The sequence below is a fragment of the Dendrobates tinctorius genome, unplaced genomic scaffold (genome assembly GCF_039654945.1).
Source record: "Dendrobates tinctorius isolate UK_male_01 unplaced genomic scaffold, ASM3965494v1 ptg000014l, whole genome shotgun sequence".
NCBI classification, from domain to species: Eukaryota; Metazoa; Chordata; class Amphibia; order Anura; family Dendrobatidae; genus Dendrobates; species Dendrobates tinctorius.
The window spans coordinates 15,748,112-15,769,436 of NW_027361682.1; the positions used below are offsets into that span (position 1 = coordinate 15,748,112).

Here is a 21,325-nt window from a genome sequence, read left to right on the forward strand (position 1 = left end):
GTGGCCTCTTCTTACATCAGCACTCTTAGCATCTTGAGTATTAGATCAGATAGACTGGGAGGACAGCAGTGTGAGCATCGTCTTTTTACATCAGAACTCATAGTATCTCCAGCATTAGATCAGATAGACAGGGTGGACAGCAGTGTGAGAATTCTCTCCCTTATCTCAGCACCTCTGGCATCTCCAGTATTACATCAGATACACAGGGTGGACAGTAGTGTAAGCATCCTCTTCTTAACTCAGCGCCTCTGGTATCTCCAGTTAGGTCAAAATTTTCACTGAGAGTAGATCTGCCTACAGGCGGAGCTTCAAGCTGCACATGCTCACATGCACATCTTATTAACATTTTAGGATGGGTTTCTTTCAAGGTAACAGCAATCCTACTTTTATAGAGGTACAAGTGAGATTTGCTAATAAAAGGTATTTAAGAATTTATAATAACATGTTTTATGTTATTTTTTTTAATGTTTTTAAATCCCTTCATACTCCCAATTTCTTTGACAGCCAATTGATTTATCTAATGGTGCCAATTGCGCAGTGTTGTTCAATAAAATACATGTATACTGTTGCTTTATATGCCTATGTAAATGAAGGAGCAAGGCATAAAAATGAGCACCACTATTATGTTATCAACTTACACTGGTACCCTTTTGGTCAAAAATGGCATCATGCTTTCCAAGTTGTGTGACTTAATGTTATGATAAACAAAAGAAAAAGAAGGATCCTGAACTTTAATCTTGAAAAGCAAATATGCAACATGTTATCAAAGTTATCTTCACAAGAGGTGAAACGTATTAAAAAAGGCTTTGTGTGTAGGATGGAGGGTGGTGGGAGACGTCAAGAAAACTTGTTTAATGTCAACAACTTCCTGGAATTCTTTAAAGGAATTTCTTATAATGAGATTTGTAAATTCTTACGTCGAGTAGAAACTTCCTTTCAAGGAGTTCCGAGACTGATGCGTTTCTGTACTAAAGAGATTCTCTCCATCTACTTGTCGAAACCACGACATGACTTACTATTATTGCTTAAAATCTGTACACTGGACTAATACCATATTGCAGTTTCGGAATATAACTTACTTGACACATTTTTGCTCAAAAATTAAAAATTTAGTCCAGATGGTAAAAGAGAATTTTAACCCCTTCCTGACATCCGACGTACTATCCCGTCCACGGTACCCGGGCCCGTATGACCATGGACGGGATAGTACGTCTACCGCGATCAGCGGCGCCCACGTGGTGAGCGCCGCTGATCGCGGCCGGGTGTCAGCTGATTATCACAGCTGACACCCGGCACTATGTGTCAGGGGCGGTCACGGACCGCCCCTGACACGTTAACCCCTTGCACACCGCGATCAAACATAATCGCGGTGTACCGGGAGTTAAAGGGAAGCATCGGCAGGGAGGGAGCCCCCCACGGCAGCGCAATGTGCAGCGCTGCTGCGGGGGGCTCCTATCCTCCAGGCCCCCGAATCCAAGATGGCAACGGGGGCCTTCGGGGACCTGAGGAAGCTGGCTTCCTCAGTGCCTGCAAAGCGCAGGCAAGAGGAAGTCTGCTTCAATGCCTGTGACAGATTGCTGATCTGTCACAGTGATCTGTGATGTGACAGATCAGCGATCTGTCACAGGACAGTGATGTCCCACCTGGGACTATGTAATAAAGTAAAAAAAAAAATAAAAAAAAAATGTAAAAATAAATTTAAAAAAATCGCCAAATAAATTAGTAAAAAAAAAAAAATATTCCCCAATAAATTCATTTTTTGAAAATAATAAAAAAACAATAAAAGTACACATATTAGGTATCGCCGCGTCCGTAATGACCCGCCCTATAAAAATGTCCCATTAGTTAACCCTTTTAGCGAACCCCTTAAAAAATAAAAATAAAAAACGAAGCAAAAAATAATGATTTATTATCATACCGCCAAACAAAAAGTGTAATAACGCGCGATCAAAAAGACGCATATAAATATCCATGGTACCGCTGAAAACGTCATCTTGTCCCGCAAAAAACGAGCCACCACACAGCATCATCAGCGAAAAAATAAAAAAGTTATAGCTCACAGAATAAAGCGATGCAAAAATAATTATTTTTTATATAAAATAGTTTTCATTGCATAAAACCGACAAAAACATAAAAAAACGACCTAAATGAGGTATCGCTGTAACCGTACTGACCCGAAGAATAAAACCGCTTTATCAATTTTACCGCACGCGGAACGGTGTAAACGCACCCCCCCAAAAGAAATTCATGAAACGCTGTTTTTTGTTCATTCTGCGTCCCAAAAATAGGAATAAAAAGCGATCAAAAAATGTCACGTGCCCGAAAATGGTACCAATAAAAACGTCAACTCGTCCCGCAAAAAATAAGACCTCACATGACTCGGTGTGTCAAAATACGGAAAAATTATAGCTCTCAATATTTGGTGATGCAAAAACTATTTTACAATAAAAAGCGTCTTTTAGCGTGTGACAGCCGCCAAACATAAAAACCGCCATAAATAGTAAATCAAACCCCCCGTTATCACCCCCTTAGTTAGGGAAAAATAATAAAACTAAAAAAAAAGTATTTATCTCCATTTTCCCGTTAGGGTAAGGCTGTGTGCACACGCTGCGGATTAGGTGCGGATTCATCCGCGCGGATTTTGTAAAATCCGCAGGTGAAACCGCAGGTCAAAAGACCTGCGGCTTTACCTGCAGATTGCTCTGCGGTTTTGTCCTGCGGTTTTTCATCTCCTCATTAGAGGAGATGGCAAACCGCAGGAGAATCCGCAGAAAGAATTGACATGTCAATTCTTTCTGCGGATTGAAAACCGCAGATAATCCGCGCGGAAAATTCCGCACCGTCTGCACTGCGGTTTTTGATTCCCATAGGGAATCATGGTACTGGGGTCCGCAGCAGCCAAAACCGCTGCGGAACCGCAGCAAAATCCGCAGCGTGTGCACACAGCCTTAGGGTTAGGGCTAGGGTTAGGGCTAGGGTTAGGGCTAGGGTTAGGGCTAGGGTTAGGGCTAGGGTTAGGGCTAGGGCTAGGGTTAGGGCTAGGGTTAGGGCTCAGATTAGGGTTAGGGGTGTGTTGGGGTTAGGGTTGGAGTTATAATTGGGGGTTTCCACTGTTTGGGCACATCAGGGGCTCTCCAAATGCAACATGGTGTCTGATCTCAATTCCAGCCAATTCTGAGTTGAAAAAGTCAAATGGTGCTCCTTCCCTTCCAAGCTCTGCCATGCGCCCAAACAGTGTTTTACCCCCACATGTAGGGTATCAGCCTACTCAGGACAAATTGCAAAACAATTTTTGGGGTCCAATTTCGCCTGTTACCCTTAGGAAAATAAAAAATTGGGGGCAAAAATATCATTTTTGTGGAAAAAAATGATTTTTTTATTTTCACGTCCGAGTGTTATAAACTTCTGTGAAGCACTTGGGGGTTCAATGTGCTCACCACACATCTAGATAAGTTCCGTGGGGGGTCTAGTGTCCAAAATGGGGTCACTTGTGGGGAGTTTCAATAGTTTAGGTACATCAGGGGCTCTCCAAACGCACATGACACCGGCAGACCATTCCATCAAAGTCTGCATTCCAAAACATCACTGCTTCCCTTCCGAGCCCCGACGTGTGTCCATACAGTAGTTTTCTCCCACATATGGGGTGTCAGCGTACTCAGGCCAAATTGGACAACAACTTTTGGGGTCCAATTTCTCCTGTTACCCTTGAAAAAATGAAAAAATTGGGGACTAATTGATCATGTTTCTGGAAAAAATACGATTTTTTTATTTTCATGCCCTGGCATTATAAACTTCTGTGAAGCCCTTGGGGGTTCAAAGTGCTCACCTCACATCTAGATAAGTTCCTTAGTGGGTCTAGTTTTCAAAATGGGGTCATTTGTGGGGGGTTTCCACTGTTTAGGTACATTAGGGGCTCTCCAAAGGCAACATGACACTCGCAGACCATTCCATCAAAGTCTGCATACCAAAACGTCACTACTTCCCTTCCGAGCCCCGACGTGTGCCCATACAGTAGTTTTCTCCCACATATGGGGTATCAGCATACTCAGGACAAATTGGACAACAACTTTTGGGGTCCAATTTATCCTGGTACCCTTGGAAAAATAAAAAAATGGTGACTAAAAGATCATGTTTGTGGAAAAAATACAAATTATTTATTTTCACGCCCGGGCATTATAAACTTCTGTGAAGCACTGGGGGGGTCAAAGTGCTCACCACACATCTAGATAAGTTCCTTAGGGGGTCTAGTTTCCAAAATGGTGTCATTTGTGGGGGGTTTCCACTGTTTTGGTACATCAGGAGTTTTCCAAACGCGACATGGTGTCCGATCTCAATTCCAGCCAAAAACGTCAAATGGCGCTGCTTCCCTTCCGAGCTCTGCCATGCACCCAAATAGTGGTTTACCCCCACATGTGGGGTATCAGCGTACTCAGAACAAATTGCACAATAACTTTTACGGTCCTGTTACCCTTGGAAAAATAAGAATTGAGGGTGAAAAGATCATTTTTGTGGAAAAAATATGATTTTTTAATTGTATGGCTTTATGTTATAAACTTCTGTGAAGCCCATGGGGGTTCAAAGTTCTCACCACACATCTAGATAAGTTCCTTAGGGGGTCTAGTTTCCAAAATGGTGTCATTTGTGGGGGATTTCCACTGTTTTGGTACATCAGGGGTTTTCCAATCGCGACATGGTGTCCGATCTCAATTCCAGCCAAAAACGTCAAATGGCGCTGCTTCCCTTCCGAGCTCTGCCATGCGCCCAAATAGTGGTTTACCCCCACATGTGGGGTATCAGCGTACTCAGGACAAATTGCACAATAACTTTTAGGGTCCTGTTACCCTTGGAAAAATAAGAATTGAGGGTGAAAAGATCATTTTTGTGGAAAAAATATGATTTTTTAATTGTATGGCTGTATGTTCTAAACTTCTGTGAAGCCCATGGGGGTTCAAAGTTCTCACCACACATCTAGATAAGTTCCTTAGGGGGTCTAGTTTCCAAAATGGTGTCATTTGTGGGGGGTTTCCACTGTTTTGGTACATCAGGGGTTTTTCAAACGCGACATGGTGTCCGATCTCAATTCCAGCCAAAAACGTCAAATGGCATTGCTTCCCTTCCGAGCTCTGCCATGCGCCCAAATAGTGGTTTACCCCCACATGTGGGGTATCAGCGTACTCAGGACAAATTGCACAATAACTTTTAGGGTCCTGTTACCCTTGGGAAAATAAAAATTGGGGTGAAAAGATCATTTTTGTGGAAAAAATATGATTTTTTAATTGTACCGCTGTACGTTATAAACTTCTGTAAAGCCCTTGTGGGTTCAAAGTTCTCACCACATATCTAGATAAGTTCCTTGGGGGGTCTAGTTTCCAAAATGGGGTCACTTGTAGGGGGTTTCCACTGTTTAGGTACATCAGGGACTCTCCAAACGTGACATGGCGTCCGATCTGAATTCCAGCCAATTTTGCATTGAAAAAGTCAAACGGCGCTCCTTCCATTCTGAGCTCTGCCATGCGCCGAAACAGTCGTTCCCCCCCACAAATCAGGTATCAGCCTACTCAGGACAAATTTCACAATAACTTTTGCAGTCCAATTTCTCCTGTTACCCTTGGTAAAATAAAAAAAATTGAACCTGAAGTATTTTTTTTGTGAAAAAAAGTTAGATGTTCATTTCTTTTTAAATATTCAAAAAAATTCCTGTGACGCACCTAATGGGTTAATAAACTTCTTGAATGTGGTTTTGAGCACCTTAAGGGGTTCAGTTTTTAGAATGGTGTCACTTTTGGGTATTTTCTATCATATAGACCCCTCAAAGTGGCTTCAAATGTGATGTGGTCCTAAAAATAAAATGGTGTTGTAAAAATGAGAAATCGCTGGTCAACTTTTAACCCTTATAACTTCCTAACAAAAAAAAATTTTGGTTCCAAAATTGTGCTGATGTAAAGTAAACATGTGGGAAATGTTACTTATCAAGTTTTTTGTGTGCCGTATCTCTGTGATTTAAGGGCATAAAAATTCAAAGTTGGAAAATTGCGAAATTTTCAAAATTTTTGCCAAATTTCTATTTTTTTCACAAATAAACGCAAGTTATTTGAATGAAATTTTACCAGTAACATGAAGTACAATATGTCACGAGAAAACAATGTCAGAATCACCGGGATCAATGGAAGCGTTCCAGAGTTATGACCTCATAAAGGTACTGTGGTCAGAATTGTAAAAATTGGCCCGGTCATGAACGTGCAAACCACCCTTGGGGGTGAAGGGGTTAATTACTACCGAGTCATTTTATTGAGTTGTTGCATATAAGGATGGTTTGCTCTTCAATAATGGCTGATGTTGCCCATGACGTTCACAGTTGCCAAGAATTGCCTTTCGTAAAATATTAAATGGTGGGGTAAAGGAGTCCCAGGCAATTTTTGTTCTCATATGAGCACCACAATGAAATATTAGTTACTCCTACAATCAAGAACACAAATGTTTGTGGAGACATAATCTTTACAACTATCCAAAAAAGCCTACGTAAACTGCACCTTTAAGGCTCATTATAATCCGTGGGGCACCATAAAGCAGAAAACAAACAATCCATAATGCATAATAAGGATTAACATGCCATGAATAATTCAGGAAAAACACTAAAAAGCAATGTATTATCAATTAGCGGCCAATACAACTTTCAGGAGGTTATGGACTATGCAAAAAAAGAGCTGACATGCATCATCATCAGGTCTGGCTATAGAAATTTCATATAAATCACTTTTTAATAAAGATGAATGCACGATTGGGGCTAAAGAGAATCTCAGCAGAATTTCACACCCCAAACTATTTAAATGTGCATGTAGCTCTTTCCAAGACAAGTCCAGCAATACTTTTATATGTCCAGTCCGTTCCTCCATTACTCAGAAATCAGCTTTTGAGTTGGTTATGGTAGATCTGGAGCCTCTGTCAATCCAGCTCTATTCCCCATCAAGGGCCACCTCTTCCTCAATGACTGACAGCCTCTACGCTGTTTGACATGAGGAGCCATCAATCAAGTTGGAGGAGGGAATAGAGCTAAAGTGACAGAGGCTTCATATCTATCATAACCATTTGTATATCAATTCAAAACCTTAATTCTCAGTAATGGAGGAACAGACTAGTTATATAAAGGTATTGCTGGACTTGTCTTTAAAAGAACTACGTACAAAGATAAATAGTTTTGGGAGTGAAATTCTGCTGACAGATTTCCTTGTTGATGGCAGCGCATAATGAAAGGCTGATCACACAGCAATGGTGCAGTCTTTTGGCCAACAATACGATTGAGCTAAAGAATTAATACATTAATATCCACAATGGCGCTAAAAACTGCCTACTCTACAAGCAGCAAATAATGCAGAAAATACACTTGCCGCTGGGTATATACATTATAAAGCCAATATGTATATTTGTGCTAATTGAGATAGGCAGGTTATTAACTATACATAGTGTAATAACAAGATAGTTTATATTGTGCATAAAATATGACAAACAGATGCCACTTATATGACCAGTTGCCACCTATAAGTGAAGGAGATTGAGACAAAGTTCAATATGTGTCAGGTATGGTCTGAACTTCCCATATAACCATGAGATCAGGCCACAGAATTCAACACTGATAGCATCTATATTCTCCAGCTGTACTGTCAGGTGCTACAATTAAATTTCGTAGTTGGCATTCAAGTCCAGTTGATATACTATTGCTTCAAGTTAAGTACCTGGTGGTGTGAACCAGAGTCCAACAGTCCGTAGGTAAAGTCCTGTGTATGCTTTCACTGAGGCTGAGTCCCGGCCGGCAGTGTGAGCCCAGAGTTGAGAGATGACAAAACAGCGGTGAGTATCTTCTGCTGTTGGAGCGAGGTGTAGCATGATGTCACGTTTCCAGTACGGACTGTATAACAGGCCAAACTTCTACCAACACGTTTCCGAAATGTCCCTTCTTCAGGGATGCTTCAAATAGGTGAGTTCAGCCCTTTTAAAGCACCAACAGTATGAAAATACCAGCGTATATTGTAGCGGACATTGTCATATGGCTTTCTTACACACCCGATGATGGCCAGAGCTGACTGAGGGTGTCCTTTCACTTTTCTTCTCTTCCAGAGAGAAGAAAGGACAGTCAGTTCTGGTCATCATCAGGTGATTCCTATTGGAATCATCCCTTAAGAAGGAAACCAACATTTCCAAAACGTGTTGGTAGACGTGTGGCCTGTTCTGCGATCTGTACTTGAAACGTTATGTCACGTTACACCTCACTACAACAATAGAAGATACTACAGTTAGATGATCAGCTCTCTTCAGACACATGCTGCTGGCTGAGATGCCGCCTCAGAGACACAGGACTTTACCTACGGACTATTGGACTCTGGTTCACACCACCAGGTACCATATTTTTCGGACTATAAGATGCACCAGACCATAGGACGCTCCCCAAATTTTCAGAAGGAAAATAGAGAAAAAAATAATTTGTTAAATGGGGGTCCACCTTACAGTACAAATTCAGCTTACCTGGGGGGGATCGGCACAGGTGGAGAAGTGGTCACAGGGGAGCGTGATCACAGGGGTTGTTCGGTGGTCCAGGCTGGTGCGATGGCCTCTGGTAAATTCCATCCCAGGCTGGGGAGGCAGTGGAATTCTGGGGTTCCCGATGGTTCCACCGGTATTTTGCTACAGGTTCAGCTGTGGCGTGGCGGGGCTCTGCCGGCATTTTGCAACAGGTGCGGCGGTGATGCTCTGTGGTGCGGCAGGGCTCCGCCGGCATTTTGTGAAAGCTTGGAGGCTCCCGCAGATCCATTACTGAGATGCGGTGGCCTCTGGAAAAATGGCCGCTGGGGGCAGCGTATGCTCAGATTCAGATCGCGGCAACGATAGGTGGCAACTGGTCATATCAGTGGCAACTGTTTGTTATATACAGGTGCATCTCACGAAATTAGAATATCTTCAAAAAGTTAATTTATTTCAGTTCTTCAATAGTGTGAAGTATCAACAATCAATGGTGGTTTCGGGAGCCCTGTCATCTGCTGGTGTAGAACCACTGTGTTTTATCAAGACCAAAGTCAGCGCAGCCGTCTACCAGGAAATTTTAGAGCACTTCATGCTTCCCTCTTCCGACAAGCTTTTTCAAGATGGAAATTTCATTCTCCAGCAGGACTTGGCACCTGTCCACACTGCCAAATGTACCACTGTGCTTGTTTGTCCAGCAAATTTGCCTGACCTTAACCCTTAGAGAATCTATTAGTTATTTTCAAGAGGAAGATGAGAGACACCAGACTCAACATTGCAGACGAGCTGAAGGCTGCTATCAAAAGCAACCTGGGCTTCCATAACACATCAGCAGTGCCACAGGTTGATTACTTCCATGCCCCGACCAAGTATTGAGTGCATTTACTGAACATACATTTCAGTAGGCCAATATTTAGGATTTTAAAATCATTTTTTCAAGCTGGTGTTATAAAGTATTCTAATTTAATGAGATAATGACTTTTGGGTTTTGATTGGCTGTAAGCCATAATCATCAACATTAATAGAAATAAACACTTGAAATAGATCACTCTGTTTGTAATGACTCACTTTTTGTATTGAAGAACTGAAATAAATTAACTATATGATGATATTCTAATTTTGTGAGAAGCACCTGTAACTATTTGTATCTGTCAGTATATACACGCATTTTATTCACAGTATACACGCTATCTTATTACACTATTTATGGTTAATAAACTGTCTATCTCAATGAATGCAATTATAAATATTGGTTTATTCTGAGCTAAAGAATTACTTTTTATTGTTATCCACCACAAAGATCTGCCCTTGCTCTTAAATATCTCCACGCCTCTTCATTAGCATTACATTTTCGATGATTGTCCTGTATACATCCACCAATAGCCATCTTTAATTTACAAACTAAACGCTTCGGCCTGGAGCTCTGACTTACCGCTGCCTTGTTACTAATAACACTAATTAACACAGAGAACCACTCCTGAATATTTCATGTCTATACTGCGGTATTGATTTTAGGAAAACCTTTACATAATTCCATTAGATGAATGTGCTATTTATCTCTTTAGGAAAGGCTCGGTTGAAGAGAGATAATAGAACTTGACACTCCCTTTACCCATGATGGTGAAATAGTTAAACATTATTAGATAATGTGGCAGCGTGCAAGGGAATGTGCACCCCCACCCTTCTGCATCACTGCCCCAACCATGCACAGCTTGAGATGCTCTCTGTGAAGACAATCCCCCTTATTAAGGTTTTCAAAAGTCCTTTATACATCGTGTAACAGTAGACAACCCGCTTATTATTCAGTGACTCAGTCAGAGCCCAGATGCACAGCTCTGCCTTGGCTCAGTATGTTTGGGTGTATTGTGAATTGGAGCTCATGACTGGGAGGATCTGGTATTGGAAGGGTTCAGGTAGGATGGAATGATATCTGCAAATATTTAATTTTTGCACCTGCAAACTTCTCTGTCCATGTCACCCACCCTTGTTACCTACCCATGAATGACGCCCACTTCGGTCACCCACCGTGCCATGCTCCCAGCTGAAACTCTCATATTTTGAAACTGCACCTTCCTATGAATTACAACTAATTTTTCTTGTTGACCAAAACCATCAGTTCTGCTTCTGGATTAAGTCCTACAGGTTTGTTTTCTTTAGTATTGGATGTTTCTTCCTTGTCTTTGCTGTTTGCACTATAAACTTATCTTTTGTTACCATTTATATATTAGTCAGTAGCGAATTTGCTACAAGATGGTTACTATATTGGCATTTAACAATGATGTAACCTTGATGTAACAGAGACTGGACTGACATCTGTCTGAGATGGTTTAGTGAATCCTGTATTGAGCAAGGGGATGGGCACGATGACCCTGGAGGTCCCTTCCAACTATAACATTCTATGTAAATGGATTTATGCTTTTCTGCGCAAGTAATAAACCTCAGGAGACTTTACGTGTTCTTCCCTTTGAATAGTCTGTACTTGGTCGAAGTGTGTCTCCAGCTAGGGTGCTCAGCAATCAGTTGTAATATGTAGGGAAATCTGGCATTTAGTGTTACACTTCCCTGTACCACCACCACAGGATAACTGAAGCTTTTCAGTAGGTCTTCTGTGTAATCAATGCATGGCAGGACAGGTCCGCCAGAGATTTCCACATGTCTCTGTCAAAAAGATGAGGATCAAAGGACTCCCCTCTGTTAACTCAACATTTTCTTATAGGGTGCATGTTTTTTTTTATACTGGACAATACAGTTATGAACAACCATTGGTGCTATAGTCAGCAGTCTTTGATCACACAGTCACAGACCCTGCTTACAAGTATTTAAAGGAGTTTTCCAGGCAAAAGCTATATTTCTACAATGCCTTTATCATATTGCAGGTTGCCAAATCCTGACAATGTGCAAATATGCACTCTGTCATTACGCTCTGTTGCCTGCTTGAGCAGTCGACAGATGACCGCAAGTCTGAGATTTGTGTAGTTCCGGTCACGTACGGACTATCAGATTTTCCTTCTTCTCTCATTGTTCTATTGAAAGAAGCTGGTGAGAAGCTAATTCATCCCAATGGTGGTCAATGATTAGGACTGTGCGGCCAGGCAGGTTGTTTACAACAAACTCACCCAACTATGCCTTTAACAGAACAAAGAAGGGCCTTCCACAAACTGGTCCCACAAAGTTGGAAGCTACAATTGTCCAAAATGTCTTGTGCTGAAGAATTAAAATTTCTCTTTGCTAGAACTAAGAGGCGGAGGCCAAACCTTGGAAAAAAAAGCCAAACAAGCCCAAAGTATTATCCTTCCTCCACCAAACCCTATAGCGGGTACAATGCAGTTTGGTAGGTAATGTTCTCCTGGCATTCACCAAACCCAGACGTGTCCAGTGATCAGTCACTGCACAGAACACATTTTCTCCAGAGTCCCATGGTGGCTTCTTTACACCACTCCATCTGACGCTTGGCATCGTGCTTGGTGATTTAAGGCTGCAAGTATATGCTTGGCCATGGATACCCATGCGATCAAGCTTTTGGCGCAGTGTTTGTGCTGATGTTGATACCAGAGACGGTCTGGACTATGCAGTTATGGAGTCAGCAGAGCATTGGTGACTTTTATGCCCTCTGCTCCTCAGCATTTGCTCTGTAATTCTATGTGGTTTCCTCTTCATGGCTGAGTTGCTGCGGTTCCTTCCACTTCTCCATAACATCACTCACAGGTGATGGAGAATTTTTTTTTTTTTTCAGTTATACTCATTTTATTGCAAAAGGTACTACAGAAAATACAACATACAAAGCAACATTGTGAGAGTATTATATAGTTACTCCAGAAATATTTAGTACAATAGGTTCAAGTACCATGGCGATTGGAAAGCACACTTTATAGGTATGGAAAGTATCAAAAATATCCAAAATTTGCATACATTTCATAATCAAAAGCTAGTGAGTGTGCAAGGGTCGATCACAAGTGCTAACATAAGCAGTTTTGCAGTTGATAAAGTCTCTCATTCAATCAGAATAATAAAAAAGAAAAAAAAGACTGAAATGATGTGGTTGCATAAGCCAGTGTCACATATCTGGAACAGAGGAGCAGAGTAGCTGCAGGGTACTGGGTCAAAAATGACCCATAGTAATCATCCCAGATTTTATTACATTTGTTATGACCCTTACAATTTTTGTATACGATATGTTCATATAACATTATCTGATTGACCATTTGTTTGCAGAGGTGTAGGCTAGGAGCCATCTATTGCAAGACTACAATTTTTCGGGTGAAGAATAAAGTTCGGTGCATAAAAATGCTCCGGTAATGTGACCAGAGGTCCGAGTCAAGTGGGCCTAATAAACAAAATGCTGGGGTAATGACTACTTCCTTCCCATAGCCCATTAAAGACACACTCCTCCTCATATCAAAGTTTTTATCCTCTTAATGTATTGCAATCATCATATTATATGGCACCGTGCACTTACAATTGCTCGTTCTCCATGACTAAGGGTGCACATGTAGGGTTCAGCAGGTTCGCAGGATGCAGTGACGAGACACGAGACTGAATGTGGTTTGTGGAATAAAATTTCATAAACTGTAGCTGCTGGGGCTATATTGAGCAAACCAAAAATGTTAACAACAAACTAGTCCATGCAAGGACTCAACAATCCTAACAACACTTCCTTATTGTAATGTGATTAACCCGGTTTGCCCGGGTGCTATAGGCCACGTATGACCAAACTACGGGTCCTTATCTCCTATATTAAAATTATCCTTCCAGGGGGTCTGTTTAGGATCACAAGCGTGGCCGCGTAGGGGGTCGCTGATGCGACTGCCTTGACGCCTCGATATTCCGGGATGGAACTGGGCTCGCCCTGAAGAGACGAAAGCGGTGGGGCGCAACAGGCCCTGAAGAGACAATGCCGGTGGGGCGCAACAGGCCCTGAAGAAACGATGCCGGTGGGGCGCAACAGGCGTCTCCTTGCAGCTCTCGTCCCACCGCGGAGTTATGATGCAGTCTCTAAATATAACCGTTCACCGACCTCTGCTTGGGGCCCCTTAGCAAACTGGACGGGGCCTCTCCTGCCGCCTGTAGCGAGGTGGCGCCTCCTAGGCCTGGTGATGACAGGGCCGCAGCTGAGGGAGAAGGCAGGGGGGCAGTGTCCTGACCGCTGTAAAGGAATCGTCTGTCGTCGCAGCGGTCAGTGGAGGTCATGGACTTGTCACAACAGGGCGGGAAACAGCAGGGGCGGCTGTATGCGACCGTATGAGGGGAGCGGACGCCGTGGCCGGCTTTCAAGTCTCACGTGTCGGTGAGTCCGCAGCTTTCCTTTCACAGGCCCTGGTCGGTCTCTCCACAACACACTGTCCGCTCCCTCAGTTCTCTCTGTCTCACACGGCTCCCTGTCTGTTGTCCGGCTCTCTGTCAACTGCCACTTCAGCGCGCCCCCTGCTCCTTTTAAACTTGCCCCGCCCCGTTTCCCTGACAAATTCAGTCAAGTCTTTCCTTTTACTGTCCTCCCAGTATCGTTCCCTCAGGAACCCTGATGGTGGTCCCCTGGGTACCTGCCCATTCACTGTCTGGGAGTCCTCCTCCCTACACACAGCACCAGAAACGAGTCAGTGTTTTTTTTCTGCCACCAGCATATAGATTGTAATTGTTTGATACTTATGGAATAAAATCTGAAGATGTTATCTATAATAATAAATGCCCTAAGCAACTTCCGGTTGTAACAACTTCCGTCCAGTTGTAACCGGTGACGTCACCGCACACCTCTTTCCATGTTAACCCTCAACACACACACTCTACTCACCTTTCACCATCTCCACTCACGTCCACTCACTCTTTCACTCCACATACGACCCTTTCTCTCACTCCGTCTCTCATACTCACGCCGTTATCGCCGCTGATCCACGATCCCCGACATCATCTTCCGCCGGCGCCATCCTGGATCCCGACGTCGTCCACGCCGGCGACATGTTCTTCCGGCGACGCCATTGACTATCGCGGGATTTCACGATACTCAAGATGGCGTCGCCGCAAGAACATGTCGCCGGCGTGGACAACGTCTGGATCCAGGATGGCGCTGGCGGAAGATGTCGGGGATCGTGGAGCAGCGGCGATGACGGCGTGAGTATGAGAGACGGAGTGAGAGAAGGGGTCGTATGTGGAGTGAAAGAGTGAGTGGAGATGGTGAAAGGTGAGAGGAGTGTGTGTTGAGGAGTGTGTGTGTTGAGGGTTAACATGGCAAGAGGTGTGATGCTATCGCATCCTCCCAATGCGATAGCATCGGGCCATAATCTATTTTATAATGTGCCAAACAACTTTTTACATTTTTTTGGACCAATAATGCTAACTAATGTACAATAAGTGTACAAACACTGGAAATTGGTCATATTGCCAACATTACTTAGTCCTTACCTAGCTTTTTCCAAAACAGCACTGGAGCACTAATCTTGTGATGTGCTCCTACCTCTAGCAATACATAGTTTCCAGTGTGGGAATTAAATCTTAATCTTGCAGGTGTTTGTTTTCTGTGCTTTTTTCTTGGTTGCAGTTATTTTTAGCTAATGGCGGTTGAGTTTCCTCCCACTTATTGCAAATCTTGTGACCGATCATAAAGCTACTAATCTATCTGTTGCTTTTTTGTTTTGCAGCTGATAAGGAAACTAACATTTGTAACCAACTACAGATTTGATGCTGTCAAAGATCGCAGCCAGGGGGGTCATAACTGAACTCACCACGCTGTCATCTTTTGTCAAAAACAGCACTCTGCTGCCCCCTATCATCTGGACAATTACACGATTGGCCGATGTTTAACAGAGGAGGCTTAGGCCGGTTATTGGGAAATTAACAGTGAGGATATGGTATAGGCACCTCCGATTCCCATGCATGGGATATACACTGCTCAAAAAAATAAAGGGAACACTTAAACAACAGAATATAACTCCGAGTAAATCAAACTTCTGTGAAATCAAACTGTCCACTTAGGAAGCAACACTGATTGACAATCAATTTCACATTCTGTTGTGCAAATGGAATAGACAACAGATGGAAATTATTAACAATTATCAAGACACCCTCAATAAAGGAGTGGTTCTTCAGGTGGGGACCACAGACCATATCTCAGTACCAATGCTTTCTGGCTGATGTTTTGGTCACTTTTGAATGTTGGTTGTACTTTCAAACTCGTGGTAGCATGAGACGGCTTCTACAACCCACACAAGTGGCTCAGGTAGTGCATCTCATCCAGGATGGCACATCAATGTGAGCTGTGGCAAGAAGGTTTGCTGTGTCTGTCAGCATAGTGTCCAGAGGCTGGAGGCGCTACCAGGAGACTGGCCAGTACAACAGGAGACGTGGAAGGGGCTGTAGGAGGGCAACAACCCAGCAGCAGGACCGCTACCTCCGCCTTTGTGCAAGGAGGAACAGGAGGAGCACTGCCAGAGCCCTGCAAAATGACCTCCAGCAGGCCACAAATGTGCATGTGTCTGCACAAACGGTTAGAAACCGTATAAACCGACTCCATGAGGATGGTCTGAGTGCTCGACCTCCACAGATGGGGGTTCTGCTCACAGCCCAACACCTTGCGGCCCTCCAAAGAAATGCCACCCCACACCATTACTGACCCTCTGTCAAACCGATCATGCTGAAGGATGTTGCAGGCAGATCACTTTCCACGGCATCTCCAGATCCTGTCACGTCTGTCACATGTGCTCAGTGTGAGCCTGCTTTCATCTGTGAAGAGCACAGGGCGCCAGTGGCAAATATGCCAATCCTGGTGTTCTGTGGCAAATGCCAAGCATCCTGCCACATATCCATGACAGATATTTCCAGACTTAAGCCCTCCCCCCATGACATGTCTAGCAAGGGCTCTCTCACAGAGAACACAGAAGCGCTCAGTCAAATGAGTGCTCCTATATATGGGGGAGACTACCCAGATAGTTCGGTTGACAGTCATCTAATGGCCGGCTTTAGTTCACATACAGTGGCTTGAGAAAGTATTCACCCCCTTTGGAATTTTTCGTGCTTTGCTACCTGGAATTTCACAGCTTTTTTTGAGAGTTTGCATCAGTTCATGTAAAGAATATCCCTGTATTTTGCATCATCCATCTTCCTCTCAACTCGAAACATTTTTCCTGCCCCTGCAGCTGACACACATGCCCACAGCATGATGCTGACATCACATTTTCCTGTGAAAATGGTGTTCTTGGGTGGATGAGTTGTGTTGGTTTGGTACCAGGCATAGCATTTATCTTGGTGGCCAAAAAGTTAAATTTTAGTCTTATCTGAACACAGCAAATTCCTCTATACATTTGGCCAGTCTTCCACGTCTTTTGGGCAAACTCAAAATGAACCTTACAATTTTTGTGTGTAAGTAAAGTATTTTTTCTACCCGCTTTTCCATAAAGGCCACCTCTATGGAGCATATGGCTTATTGTGGTCGTATGGATAGATAATCCAGTCTCTGCTTGGGAACTCAACAACTCCTTCAAGGTTACCTTTGGTCTCTGTGCTGCCTCTCTGATTAATGCACTCCTTGCCTGGGCTGAGAGTTTTGGTGGGCAGCCCTCTTTTGGCAGATTTGTTGTGATAATGGATTTGATGGTGCTTCGGGGGATCATCAGAGGTTGGGATATTTTTGCATAACCCAACGCTAACTTGTACTACTCAATAACTTTGTCCCTGACTTGTTTGGAGATCTCCTTGGTCTTCATGCTGGTGTTTGGTTAGTGGTGCCTCTTCCTTAATGGTGTTACAGCCTGTGTAGCCTTTCAGAAAAGGTGTGTATATACTGACAGACCATGTGACACTTAGATTGCACAGGTGAGCTTCCTCTCACTAAGCGTGTGATTTATGAAGGGAATTGCTTGCACCAGAAATTTTTAAGGGCTTCATAGCAAACAGGGTAAATACATATGCACATGCCAATTTTTAGTTATTTGATATCATAAATTTAATTTATGCCTATATTTTTTTCACTTCACTTCATCAACTTAGACTATTTAGTACTGATGCATCACACACCAATCAGATTACAAAAACATTTTAACACAGGTTGTACTGTAACAAGATAGGTAACAAGGCAAGGGGGTGAATACAGGGTGGGCCATTTATATGGATACACCTAAATAAAATGGTAATGGTTGATGATATCAACTTCCTGTTTGTGGCACATTAGTATATGGCAGGGGGGAATCTTTTCAAGATGGGTGGTGACCATGGTGGCCATTTTGAAGTCAGCCATTTTGGATCCAACTTTATTTTTTCCAATGGGAAGAGGGTCATGTGACACATCAAACTTATTGAGAATTTCACAAGAAAAACAATGGTGTGCTTGGTTTTAATGTAACTTTATTCTTTCATGAATATTTACAAGTTTACAAGATTATTGACAAGTTTATGACCACTTATAAAATGCGTTAAAAGTGCTGTCCATTGTGTCGGATTGTCAATGCAACCCTCTTCTCCCACTCTTGACACACTGATAGCAACACCGCAGAAGAAATGCTAGTCTAAGGGGGTCAGATTCCTTGTAGGAATGCTCGGACCTGACACCCATAATGTGGTGGTGCACCATCTTGCTGGAAAAACTTAGGGAATGTGCCATCTTCAGTGCATAAAGAGGGCAACATATCATCATGTAGCAATTTCAGATATCCAGTGGCATTGAGGTTTCCATTAATGAAGAATGGCCCCACTATCTTTGTACCTCATATACCACAGCATACCATCAATTATGGATGTAAGGTCTGAGCATTCCTACATGAACCGTTAATTGGAAAGTGGATTGGTCGTCGTGGGCAAGTTGAATGGCTGCCAAGGTCTCCTATCTGAACCCCTTAGACTTTTATCTTTGGGGACATCTGAAGGCAATTGTCTATGCTGTGAAGATACGAGATGTGCAGCATCTGAAACAATGGATACTGGAAGCCTGTGCTAGCATTTCTTCTGCGGTGTTGCTATCAGCGTGTCAAGAGTGGGAGAAGAGTGTTGCATTGACAATCCAACACAATGGGCAGCACTTTGAACACATTTTATACGTGGTCATAAACTTGTAAATAACTCATGAAATAATAAAGTTACGTTAAAACCAAGCACACCATTGTTTTTCTTGTGAAATTCTCAAAAAGTTTGATGTGTCACCCTCTTCCTATTGAAAAAAATAAAGTTGGATCCAAAATGGCCACCATGGTCACCACCCATCTTGAAAAGTTTCTTCCCTCCCATATACTAATGTGCCATAAACAGGAAGTTGATATCACCAACCATTCCCATTTTATTTAGGTGTATCCATATAAATGGCCCACCCTGTACTCTCGCAAATCACTGTACATCACCCGAGCTAGGCTACGTTCACATTAATGCAGTGCTTTCCGTCAAGCACTATGTGCTTGAATGTGGCTGACGAAGTGACATTGGAACATTTTTGTACTGTACATGTTTGAAAAAGACAAATACTGCCAAGACAGAGGCCAAACGGTGTCCACAGTAACTCCATTGGCCTCATTCAAGTGAATAGCTCTGTTGGGTTTCCCATTGGAATACAGGTTGCTGTTGGGATCCCCAAGGTTGTGCTCAATGGAGAGCACTGTATTAATGGGAACCTAGTCTTCCAGAGAACATGAGCCTCTGTACCATCTGTGGCTAAATTGTAAAACTCCTGTAAATTTTATATCCATTTTGCATTGTGATAGGTTTGCAAGGTCGAAAGACTGCAAATTGGATTTGACATGTAAGATTGTATAGACTGCTTGTCTATAAATGTTTCAGGATACCTAAGGTCAAGTTCATGTACGGGGGATGGAAAAGGATGTTATGCAGTTCCACAGGAAGCTCTGCTGCGTAAAAAGCCTTGTTGCCATTCAACTCCTTCATTGCTGAACGACATTACGCCTGCCTGAGTGATGCCTGAACTTATTCTCATCCATGCTCATGCCCATCATCTATATATAAGCATCCAATATCAAAAATCAGGAACAAACTAGTTTCCTGAAACACCTTAAGTTTACACCTTTATTTTAGGGAGAGTTCAAGCACGTTTGCTAGGTTTACGCCCTTATCCTCTTAACCCATTTACTGACCTTGGATGTATGGATACGTCCTGGCGATTTTGGGGCACAGAAACTGTGTACACAATCGCCGCCGGCACGTTAACCGCCTAAAATGCTGCGATCGCAGCATTTAGCGAACAGGCAGAGGGAAGAAAGCCCCTGTGCCCTTGGATCAGAGACCCAGCAATGTCATCATGATGACATCGGGGTCATCAGGCACTAGCAAACTAGTTAGATCATGCATAATGCATGATGTAACTGACTTGTGTCTGCAGTGCTAGAGTCCTGGGTTCAAATCCCACCAAGGACAACATCTGCAAGGAGCTGGTATGTTCTCCCCATGTTTACCTGGGTTTTCTCCGTGTACTTGTATTTCCTCCCACATTCCAAAGACATACTGATAGGGAATTTAGATTGTGAGCCCCATCGGGGACAGAGATGATAATGTGTGTAAAGTGCTGTGGAATATTTTGGCGCTAAATAAAAAAAACTTATCACTGCAATCAGACTGCAGAAAGTGAAAGTTCCATAGTGGGTATAAGTAGAAAAAAAAGTTTTAAAAAAAAAGGGCAAAATATTTTTTTTTAAATCGCAAATCATAAAAATAAAATATGACCCCACCTATAAAACGTTTAAGAAATCACCATAAAAAAGTGGCAAAGAATTATACTTTATCATTATACCGCAGAACAAAAAAGGTAAAATAATACGCGATCATAAAGGAGAATGTAAATTAAAATGGTATTGCTGAGTGAATCATCTTGTCCTGCAAAAAACAAGCTCCCATACAGCTCAATCAGCGGAAAAATAAAAAAGTAATATCTCTCAGAATAAAGCGATGCAAAAATAATTATTTTTTATATAAAATAGTTTTTATTGTGTAAAAGTGCGAATACATAAAAAATATATAAATGTTTGTTCATGCTCCCTCCCAAAAAAGAATAAAAAGCGATCAAAAATTGTCATGTTTCCGAAAATGGTACCAATAAAAACGTCAACTCGTCACGCAAAAAACAATTATAGCTCTCAAAATGTGGCAATGCCAAAAACTTGCTTTTGCTAAAAATAACCATCTTTTGGTGTGCAACAGCAGCCACACATAAAAACCAGATATAAATCTGGTAACGCTGTTATCGCACCAACCCGAAGAATAATGTCGTCTAATCATTTGTACGGCACAAGGAATGACGTAAAAAATAAATAAAAACAATTCTTCACATGCTGTTGATTTGTTCATTCTGCCTCCTAAAAATCACAGTAAGGCTCGGCACACATTTATTCTACCCTCTGTACTGAGTGCTTACACGAGGTTTTCCATGTAAATCTTTGAAATACGTGATTCAGACGGAACCCCCGGTGGAAGATTCCCAATGAAATATTAATTCCAGTTCACCCAGTTTCTCTATGCTCATCCACCTGGGGTTCAGACACTGGCCTTGCCCTGGCCTCACATCAAGGATAATAGAAAAAATTGGAGTCCGGCTCAACGGGACTGGATTTTCCTTTTTCTTTTTCAAAAGAAATTATAGCGCATACAAAAGAAAAATGTACATGGTCGACATAGTAACATAGTAACATAGTTATTAAGGTTGAAGGGAGACTTTAAGTCCATCTAGTTCAACCCATATCCTATCCTAACTTGCCCTAACATGTTGATCCAGAGGAAGGCAAAAAAAACCCATGTGGCAAACAGTAAGCTTCATATTGGGGAAAAAAATTCCTTCCCGACTCCACATACGGCAATCAGACTAGCTCACTGGATCAACGCAATATTAAGGAAACTAGTG

At 42.5% G+C, this 21,325-nt stretch overlaps 1 protein-coding gene across 7 annotated transcripts in view; it reads left to right on the plus strand.

The window, feature by feature from the left end:
* Window positions 1-21,325, plus strand: part of PIK3R6 (phosphoinositide-3-kinase regulatory subunit 6) — a 94,411-nt gene that overhangs the window by 16,621 nt on the left and 56,465 nt on the right. Inside the window, exon 1 of one of the 7 annotated variants that reach the window (XM_073559676.1) lies at window positions 10,275-10,424. The exons of the other annotated variants lie outside the window; for them this stretch is intronic. The gene's annotated coding sequence lies outside the window, so the exon portion shown is untranslated. Of the gene's footprint in view, window positions 1-10,274; window positions 10,425-21,325 lie in introns of those variants that run through there. 7 annotated transcript variants of the gene reach the window in all.